The 9263-nt window shown below is 47.0% G+C and overlaps 1 non-coding gene across 1 annotated transcript; it reads right to left on the minus strand.

The window, feature by feature from the left end:
• On the minus strand, positions 8523-8594 carry TRNAC-GCA. Its single transcript has one exon. It is a non-coding gene; the product is annotated as a tRNA-Cys (tRNA).

Raw genomic sequence — 9263 nt, forward strand, 5'->3', positions numbered from 1 at the left:
TGGAGATAAGAAGCAGACAGCACACAGACGGGAAGAACAAAAGGAGAATCAATCGGAGCACCGAGCTCGCTTGCTGTGGGAATTCAGGCAGCCAGAACAATGGAGGTTTATTCTGTCTGCAAATAAGGCCAAATACCGTAGGAGAGAAATGAAAGAACATGCCAGGGAGAGAGACCAGCATTCCATATGGAAACAATCATGCCCGTGTCCTACACATCTCCGCTTCCAGTCTGAACGCTGCAAGTTCTCATCATTATTTGGTTCGCAGCTCCCTTTGGGCATGTAATCATCTTGGCTGTTACATATCAGCAGCTTTCTAATTGGTCTCCCTGTATCCATTCTGGCCCAACTCCAAGGCAGTCATCACGCCAAAGGCTTTTTTTTTTTTGCAATGCAAATTAGATCAAGTCACCTACCCCCTCACTGCTTTAAAACTTCAATATCTTCCCATTTGTCTTAGAATATTGTGAGATCTTTAGCACGACCTGAAAGCCTGCAAGGCCCCACCTGGTCTGTAGACCCATCCGCCCCTCTGTCTTCCCTTCTCCAGCTGCAACTCTTTTTCCCGGGGCTTGGATCCTGACAGGTCCCTCCTCTGCATGTCTGTTTCTTGGCTACGAAAGTCTCTATATAACTGCATCAGCAAGCTGACTTTTTCTCATCGTCTTTCCTGACTGAGAAGTGTGTGTTACTCATGGTTAAAAATAAACTATTTTTTTATAATAATAGGCAGTAGAGCCGAGGGGCCAAGTTTGTGTTTCTGAAAACACAAAACCGGAGTTTCCATCTTGGCTCTGCCATTTACCAGCTGTGTAACTTTGAACTCAGTTTCTTCATGGCTAAAGACCAATACCTGCTCCTAGAATAATTAAAAAGATCAGATAAATAATACATGTAAAATATTTTTCCATGATAGTTCTGATTCAGAATTTATTCTCTCTCAGTGAACATTTTTTTTTTCCCTTCAGCACATGCTCTTCTCTTACTTTTTTCCCGCATCTGTTAACGTTTGCAGTTTTTCTACGCCATGTCTGATGCTGCTAGCTGGTTGCTCAGCCATGTTTTGCAGCCCGGTGGACGGTAGCCCCCCAGGCTCCTCTGTCCATGGGATTTCCCAGGCAAGAATACTGGAGTGGGTTGCCATTTCCTTCTCCAGGGAATCTTCCCAAATCAGGGGTCACACCCATGCCTCCTGTGTCTCCTGCGATGCAGGTGGATTCTTCACCACTGAGCCCCCAGGGGAGTTTGACGACGACGTGGAGTGGATCTCATTTTATGCACCTGCTTGTTCACAGAGTGAGATGTTGGTTTAAGGACTGATGTCCTGTTTTAATTTTAGGGGAAAATGTCAATTTATCTAAAGAATATATTGTTTCTTTACCACTCTCTCCATTTTTTTTTTTTTGAATTCTATTATTCATGTTGAGAAAAGGTTCTCCGTGGAACACTGCCCTGTTTAGAAGAGTGGGCTAACATTTTCTAAAGGTCTAAACAGTAACTATGTCAGAGGCTCTGTCAACCATGTCAGCCCTGCCGTTCAGCGTACAATCGCCATAGACAACAGGCAGATAGCGGGCATGGCATGTTCCGGTAAAACTGGAGGCTGGATTGCGCCAAAGACTGCAGTCTGCCGACCCCTGACTTTGAGCACGCTCTCCTGCGTTATCTGGTTCCAGCCTTTCCTTGCCTTTGAGCTGCTTCACAACTTGACATCCAGGCCAGGTGGTGCCAGTGATAAAGTATCCGCCTGCCAACAGAGGAGACCCAAGAGACACAGGTTCGATGCCTGAGTCAGGAAGATCCCCTGGAGGAGGGCATGGCAACCCACTCCAGTATTCTTGCCTGGGAAATCCCAAGGACAGAGGAGCCTGGGGGGCTATGATCCAGGGGGTCCCAGAGAGTCGGCCATGACTGAGTGGCTGAGCGCGGCACAGCAACCCTGCAACTGCGAGTAACAGTGATGGGAAAGAATCCCTCTGCCTGGTGCTGGTTTGATATGATTCCAGATCTACTTGTTTATGACTTAAGTTGTTTTAATCCACTTATTTATGACAAAGACAACACTGCTGCTGCTGAGTCGCTTCAGTCGTGTCTGACCCTGCGCGACCCCAGAGACGGCAGCCCACCAGGCTCCCCCAACCCTGGGGTTCTCCAGGCAAGAACACTGGAGTGGGCTGCCATTTCCTACTCCAATGCATGAAAGTGAAAAGTCAAAGTGAAGCCACTCAGTCGTGTCCGACTCTGTGCGACCCCAGAGACGGCAGCCCACCAGGCTCCCCCGCCCCTGGGGTTCTCCAGGCAAGAACACTGGAGTGGGCTGCCATTTCCTACTCCAATGCATGAAAGTGAAAAGTCAAAGTGAAGCCACTCAGTCATGTCCGACTCTTCGCGACCCCATGGACTGCAGCCCACCAGGCTCCTCCGCCCATGGGATTTTCCAGGCAAGAGTACTGGAGTGGGGTGCCATTGCCTTCTCTGCAAAGACAACACAAAATAAGCCAAATAAGAAGCTGCTCTTTGAGGTAAAGTTGATTTCAGAATGAGAGGAGTCTTGTCAAGATGGTTGACAAGGAGCCCAGTTCTGGAGGCGTCTTGACAGGAGCGGGTGGAGATGCAGCCGGGGAAAGGTGACGGAGTGTGCGTGTGGGGACGTGTGAGGAGTGTCTGGGAGCGTGCATCCTGGCAAAAATCACCCTTGACGTGGCCCTGGGGAGATCCCGAGACACTTCTCCTGTGGTGACGAGGTCACTCTTGGCAGGTGGTGACGTTAGACCCATCAGCAGCTTCAGGAAGAGAAAGGACCTCTGCACCTGCCTCGGGGGAGCTTCATAGGCAGTGGCTTTGCATTGGTTCCTGGAGTGATAACCCCCAGAGCGCCCACTCTGCAGACCAGCATGGCGCCTGGTTCCCTAGCAACCAAGGTCTAACAACAAGGGACCTTCCTTCCTGCAGCGGCCGCTGTGAGTCTGCTCTCGGTTGGTCAAACCCTTGGTCCCTGTACTGACTCCTGCAAAGGTGCACTCGAGCTAACTCCGGACTCTTTTCCTCTCATCTTCCCTTTCCTGAACCAACAAGGCCAGCCATTTATCATTTGTTTGGAGTATGCTGTTTCTCTCCTGGATTATTAAGAGACTTTATCTGCTATTAGCTTGTAAAATTCTTATGAATCTTGCTGTGAACTTATGTTAAATAAGCTGGTGGCAAAGACAAACTCAGTCTCTGAGCATAATCTGCCATCCCTGAAACAGAGCATCTACAGATATGAGAAAGTCTGACCCAGGCATGAACCTCAAATCTGTTTTAAAATAACCCTCTTTTGCATTGTCTATTTGTAAATTTATTTCAACATTCCTTTAACTCAGTATAAATTTATCCTTCTTTAACTTCTTCAAAACAGTTGTAACATCATACAGATTTCCTCATTAATAACGAGCTAAACTCACTCTTGTGTTCATGTTGTGTCTGTATGAAAATCATGAGTTCGTCCTTAAAACAAAACACCCTCTACTGCACGCTGGAGCCTCTCAGCCTTCATGACACCTTACTGGCCTTTCATAACTTCTGTACTGTAGAATCGTAATATTATACTGGCCAAATTCTTTTAACAATGTCCGTTCTATATTCCAGCTGTTTAATGAATGCCTTATTTAAATGAGGATGCTTCTCACCGCTAAGGTTTCCATTTGATTGCCACTTTTTTCATTTCATTGCTGCTTGTTTTTGTTTTATAGTTTCCTATAGATTGATAGTTCCTTGTGGACATAGTTTCTGTCCTTATTTCTTTGAGTTTCCAAAACATGTGGTAAAAACATAAGCTGCATCAACGCGAGGCGCTGTAAACAGGGCATGTTACACACTCCAGGGCCTGAAGGTGCCTTAAACTAGGGTTTTCCAGGTGAGTTTAATGTTCTAATTGCTTATTCTGCAGCTTCTTGGCACTAGATAACTTAACGTGCTTGGTTTCTAAACCATTCTGACTTGCACATCTGTGCTCACTGGACATCATGCCAAACCTTTAGATGGAACAGATTGTTTTCTTTTTATATTTTTCACTATTTATCTGTGGTCTCTCTCTCCCTCCTTCTCTTTCTCTCTCTCTCTCACACACACACCAACACAAATTTTTGTTTACTTTTTGACTGAATCCTCTGAGTTTCAAGAATACACAGAAGAACCATACAAAAAAGATCTTAATGTCCCAGATAACCACAATTGTGTGATCACTCACCTAGAGCCAGACATCCTGGAATGGGAAGTCAAGTGGGCCTTAGGAAGCATCACTATGAACAAAGCTAGTGGAGATGATGGAATTCCAGCTGAGATATTTCAAATCCTAAAAGATGATGCTGTGATAGTGCTACCACTCAATATGCAAGCAAATTTGGAAAATGCAGCAGTGGCCGCAGGCCTGGAAAAAGTCAGTTTTCATTCCAATCCCAAAGAAAGGCAATGCCAAAGAATGCTCAAACTACTGCACAATTGCACTCACTCACACACTAGTAAAGTAATGCTCAAAATTCTCCAAGCCAGGCTTCAGCAATACGTGAACCATGAACTTCCTGATGTTCAAGCTGGTTTTAGAAAAGGCAGAGGAACCAGAGATCAAATTGCCAGCATCTGTTGGATCATCAAAAAAGCAAGAGAGTTCCAGAAAAACATCAATGTCTGCTTTATTGACTATGCCAAAGCCTTTGACTGTGTGGATCACAATAAACTGTGGAAAATTCTGAAAGAGATGGGAATACCAGACCGACCACCTGACCTGCCTCTTGAGAAATCTGCATGCAGGTCAGGAAGCAACAGTTAGAACTGGACATGGAACAACAGACTGGTTCCAAATTGGGAAAGGAGTGCATCAAGGCTGTATATTGTCACCTTGTTTATTAAAATTCTATGCAGAGTACATCATACAAAATGCCAGGCTGGAAGAAGCACAAGCTGGAATCAAGATTGCCAGGAGAAATATCAATAACCTCAGATATGCAGATGACACCACCCTTATGGCAGAAAGGGAAGAGGAACTAAAGAGCCTCTTGATGAAAGTGAAAGAGGAGAGTGAAAAAGTTGGCTTAAACATCAACATTCAGAAAACGAAGATCATGGCATCTGGTCCCATCACTTCATGGGAAATAGATGGGGAAACAGTGGAAACAGTGGAAACAGTGGCAGACTTTACTTTCTTGGGCTCCAAAATCACTGCAGCTGGTGACTGCAGCCATGATATTAAAAGATGCTTGCTCCTTGGAAGAAAAGTTATGACCAACCTAGACAGCATATAAAAAAGGAGAGACATTGCTAACAAAGTTCATCTAGTCAAAGCTATGGTTTTTCCAGTAGTCAAGTATGGATCTGAGAGTTGGACTATAAAGAAAGCTGAGTGCTGAAGAACTGATGTTTTTCAACTGTGGTGTTGGAGAAGACTCTTGTGAGTCCCTTGGACTGAAAGGAAATCCAATCAGTCCATCCTAAAGGAAATCAGTCCTGAATGTTCATTGGAAGGACTGATGCTGAAGCTGAAACTCCAATACTTTGGCTACGTGATGTGAAGAACTGGTTCCTTAGAAAAGATCCTGATGCTGGGAAAGACTGAAGGTGGGAGAAGGGGATGACAGGATGAGATGATTGGATGGCATCACTGACTTGATGAACATGAGTTTGAGCAAGCTTAGGGAGTTGGTGATGGACAGGGAGGCCTGGCGTGCTGCAGTCCATGGAGTTTGCAAAGAGTCAGAGACAGCTAAGTGACTGAACTGAATTTCCAGTCTAGTGTTTGTCTTTTGATGGCAATTTGAGACTCTGCATCTGTAGAGACAATGAGGATATTCCATATCCAACCACTGAGTTGGGAAGATTTTGTTCTTGGTTTCAAGGCTGAGTCTGCAGCCTTGGAAACGAAGTCTCATATTTCCCTAGGTCTTCAGCTTTCTGAATGTCTTAGCCCCTGGCATCAATCCGTGCAGGTTCTTTTTCAGTTTCTTCCCCAGTTTCTTCCCAGAGTGTCCGCAACCCAGCCTAGCTCTTGCCTCCAAACAATGCTGAGTTCTCTGACTCAGCTGGGGTTTCCCAGATGGCTCAGTGGGTAACGAATCTGCCTGCCAATTCAAGAGACTTAAGAGACATGGGTTTGATACCTGGGTTGGGAAGATCCCCTGGAGGAGGAAATGGCAACCTACTCCAGTGTTCTTGCCTGGAGAATCCCATAAATAGAGAAGCCTGGTGGGCTACAGTCCATAGCATCACAGAGATGGATACGACTGAAGCAACCGAGCTGGTACACACACTGACTCAGTTACCTATAGGCAACATCCTACCAGCGGGGCTGCCTGCTTCCAGACCAGCAGTGTAGCTTGAAAAAGGTGTAACCTGTTCCCAAGCACAGCCATGTCCTTCTCAGTGTATCCTGCCTGTTATTTCATCTGTCGCCGCTATGCTTTTGCAGCTGAGACACTGAGTCAAGTATGGAAACGTCTGATCATCTGGATTGCAGTTGTGTTACTGTTTACATTGCATAAGATGATTCATTTAAATGCTGAGAAACAAAAGGAAGTAAAATCTTGCATCTGTAACTCTTGAATTTGACGAGTCGGTCAGATACTTGGAAAGATGTAAATAAATAGAAATAATGTGAACTATTTGATGAATGGGACTTTGATAACTCATTTTTTAAAACCTCTGAAGAAGATTAGTGACTGCTGCGCTAATGTCCACAGCTGGTAAGGGTTTGCTGCCACTTCAAAAAATCGATGGGAAAACACTGAAAAGTTCAAAATCGCTCCCAAAATAGTTTTAACCCTTGCATTTTTCCCCAGATACTTGCAGTTCAAAAGAATACTCACTAGTCTGGCCTATGTGCTTGAGCTATGCCATCGACCCCTGCGAGCTAAGTCACTTCGGTCCTGTCTGATTCTCTGCCACCCCATGGACTGCAGCCCGCCAGGCTCCTCTGTCCCTGGGATTCTCCAGACAAGAGTACTGGAGTGGGTTGCCGTGCCCTCCTCCAGGGGATCGTCCCGACCCAGGGATCGAACCCGCGTCTGTCACGTCCTCTGCACTGGCAGGAGGGATCTCACTGCCAGCACCACCTGGGAAGCCCTGCCATCTACCATCAAATAATGAGATGCCGTCTCGGGGTCTCCCTGGTGGCACAGCGGTAAGGAATCACCTGCCAGTGCTGAGGACAGGTGTTTGATCCCTGGCCTGGGAAGACCCCACATGCCACTGAGCAACCAAGCACCACAGCCACTGAGCCTGCTCTCTAGAGCCTTCAGGCCACATCTGCTGAGGTCACGAGCCGCGGCTGCTGAGACCCACGCGCCCGAGAGCCTGTGCTCACAGTAAGGGATGCCACCACCACAAGAGGCCTGGGCACTGCAGCAGAGAACAGCCCCTGCTCATGGCAGCCAGAGAAGTCTGGAGCCGAGCAACAAAGAGCCTGCACAGCCGTAAATAGATATCCACACACATGCTCTTAAAACAAGACAGTATCTCAATTTAAAGGAGATCCATATAAAGAGACGCGAAACTGAGGACTTACTGCCTGTGAGTGTGCAGTGACGCCTTTCAAATAAATTTAGCACGTCAGCACTTACCGGGGCTATTCACCAAGCCTGAAGTCTGAGTCTGCTCCCTGAAGCCTCGGTACACGCAGGATCCGCAGACGTCTCCCCCCGCGGTGCCCAGTGATTCCTTGGGTATCTTTTGCTTTTTTCTCATCAGAAGTCAGGGTCAATAATTTTGACCTGGAGGTCGTCCAGCGGTTCAGACTCTGGGCTGCCACTGCAGGGGGCAGGGGTTCGATCCCTGCTTGAGGACTAGGCTCCTGCAGCGGGGCTACAAACTTTAAAAACCAGCAGCAAAAGGGGTCACATATATTGGTGATTTTAACACTGGGCAAGATCAGTTAGGTTGGTTGTATCGGGCGATTCTGACTCCCAGGGCACGTTTGACACAGAGACATTTGACCTGGAGCCATTTCTGGTTATCATAACAGGGAAAGGAGAGGCCACTGGTATCCAATGCATGAGAGAAGCCCTGCAACTGAGCTTTACGTGGCTCAGAATCTCAGCAGGGAAGAGGTTGAAAAACTCTGGGACAGAGGTAAACATCTTATTTGAGAGATGTTTAACAAATTTCTGTGTAATCTTATACACATCTGTGTGGGCTTGCACAGGGGCTCAGACGGTAAAGAACCTGCCTGCTGATGCAGGAGACATGAGTTCCATCTCTGGGTCGGAACAATCCCCTAGAGGAGGGAATGGCAACCCGCTCCAGTATTCCTGCCCGGAGAATTCCATGGACAGAGCAGTCTGGTGGGCTACAGCCCACAGGCTTGCAAAGAGTCAGACACAACTTTGTGACTAGCACTTATATACATATATATATACATGAAAGCGAAAGTGAAGTCGCTCAGTCGTGTCTGACTCTTTTAACCCCGTGGACTGTAGCCCACCAGGCTCCTCTTTCCATGGCATTCTCCAGGCGGGAATACTGGAGTGGGTTGCCGTTTCCTCCTCCAGGGGATCTTCCCCACCGAGGGATCGAACCTGGATCTCCTGCATTGCAGGCAGACGCTTTAACCTCTGAGCCAGCAGGGAAGCCCATATGCATGCAGATATGTAAGAATTCCTGTATATCGCCTCACTGTGTGCATGTGTGTGAGAGTCTGCAGGAACCACGATAGGGTTTCAGGGGGAATTTCCTGCCATGGGTCCTGGTTCTTTCACTGGAGCTTCCTGTGTTCAAAATACCATCCTGCACATGTTCTAATTAGTTCACTGAACCTTCATAACAACGTTTGCAGGTGGGTAACATTATTATTCCCACATTGTAGATAAAAAAATCAAACAACTAAGATTCAGAGAGGTTACGTAGCTTCCTTCGGTCACAGAGTTAGTAAGTTGGAGGTTCATGATTATCACTCAGAGAGTCTAAATGACCTGAACCACTTCTTAATATCGCCTGATCGCTGAGCCCCAAAGACCTTTCAGAGCCTTTCCACTGGGACCTCCATGAGCCCTTCCTTCTTTCCTTCTGTAAAAGGCAAGCTCACGCGCTGGTTTGCACTTGAGCCGCGGTGAAGCTGAGTCATTAAGGCTTCAGGAGGGAGTGGAGGTGCACATCAAAGCCCCTGAGATGACTGCTAATTGGAAGAGCAAACGGATAAAGCTGACTTTTTTTTCAAAAACGATTTCCAAGTCCCTACCAGGTGCCCGAGCAGATAAAGCCAGGTCGCAGGGATGTTTCTCTGCCGGGGATGAGCAGGA

The sequence above is a fragment of the Capra hircus genome, chromosome 13, assembly GCF_001704415.2.
Source record: "Capra hircus breed San Clemente chromosome 13, ASM170441v1, whole genome shotgun sequence".
NCBI lineage: Eukaryota > Metazoa > Chordata > Mammalia > Artiodactyla > Bovidae > Capra > Capra hircus.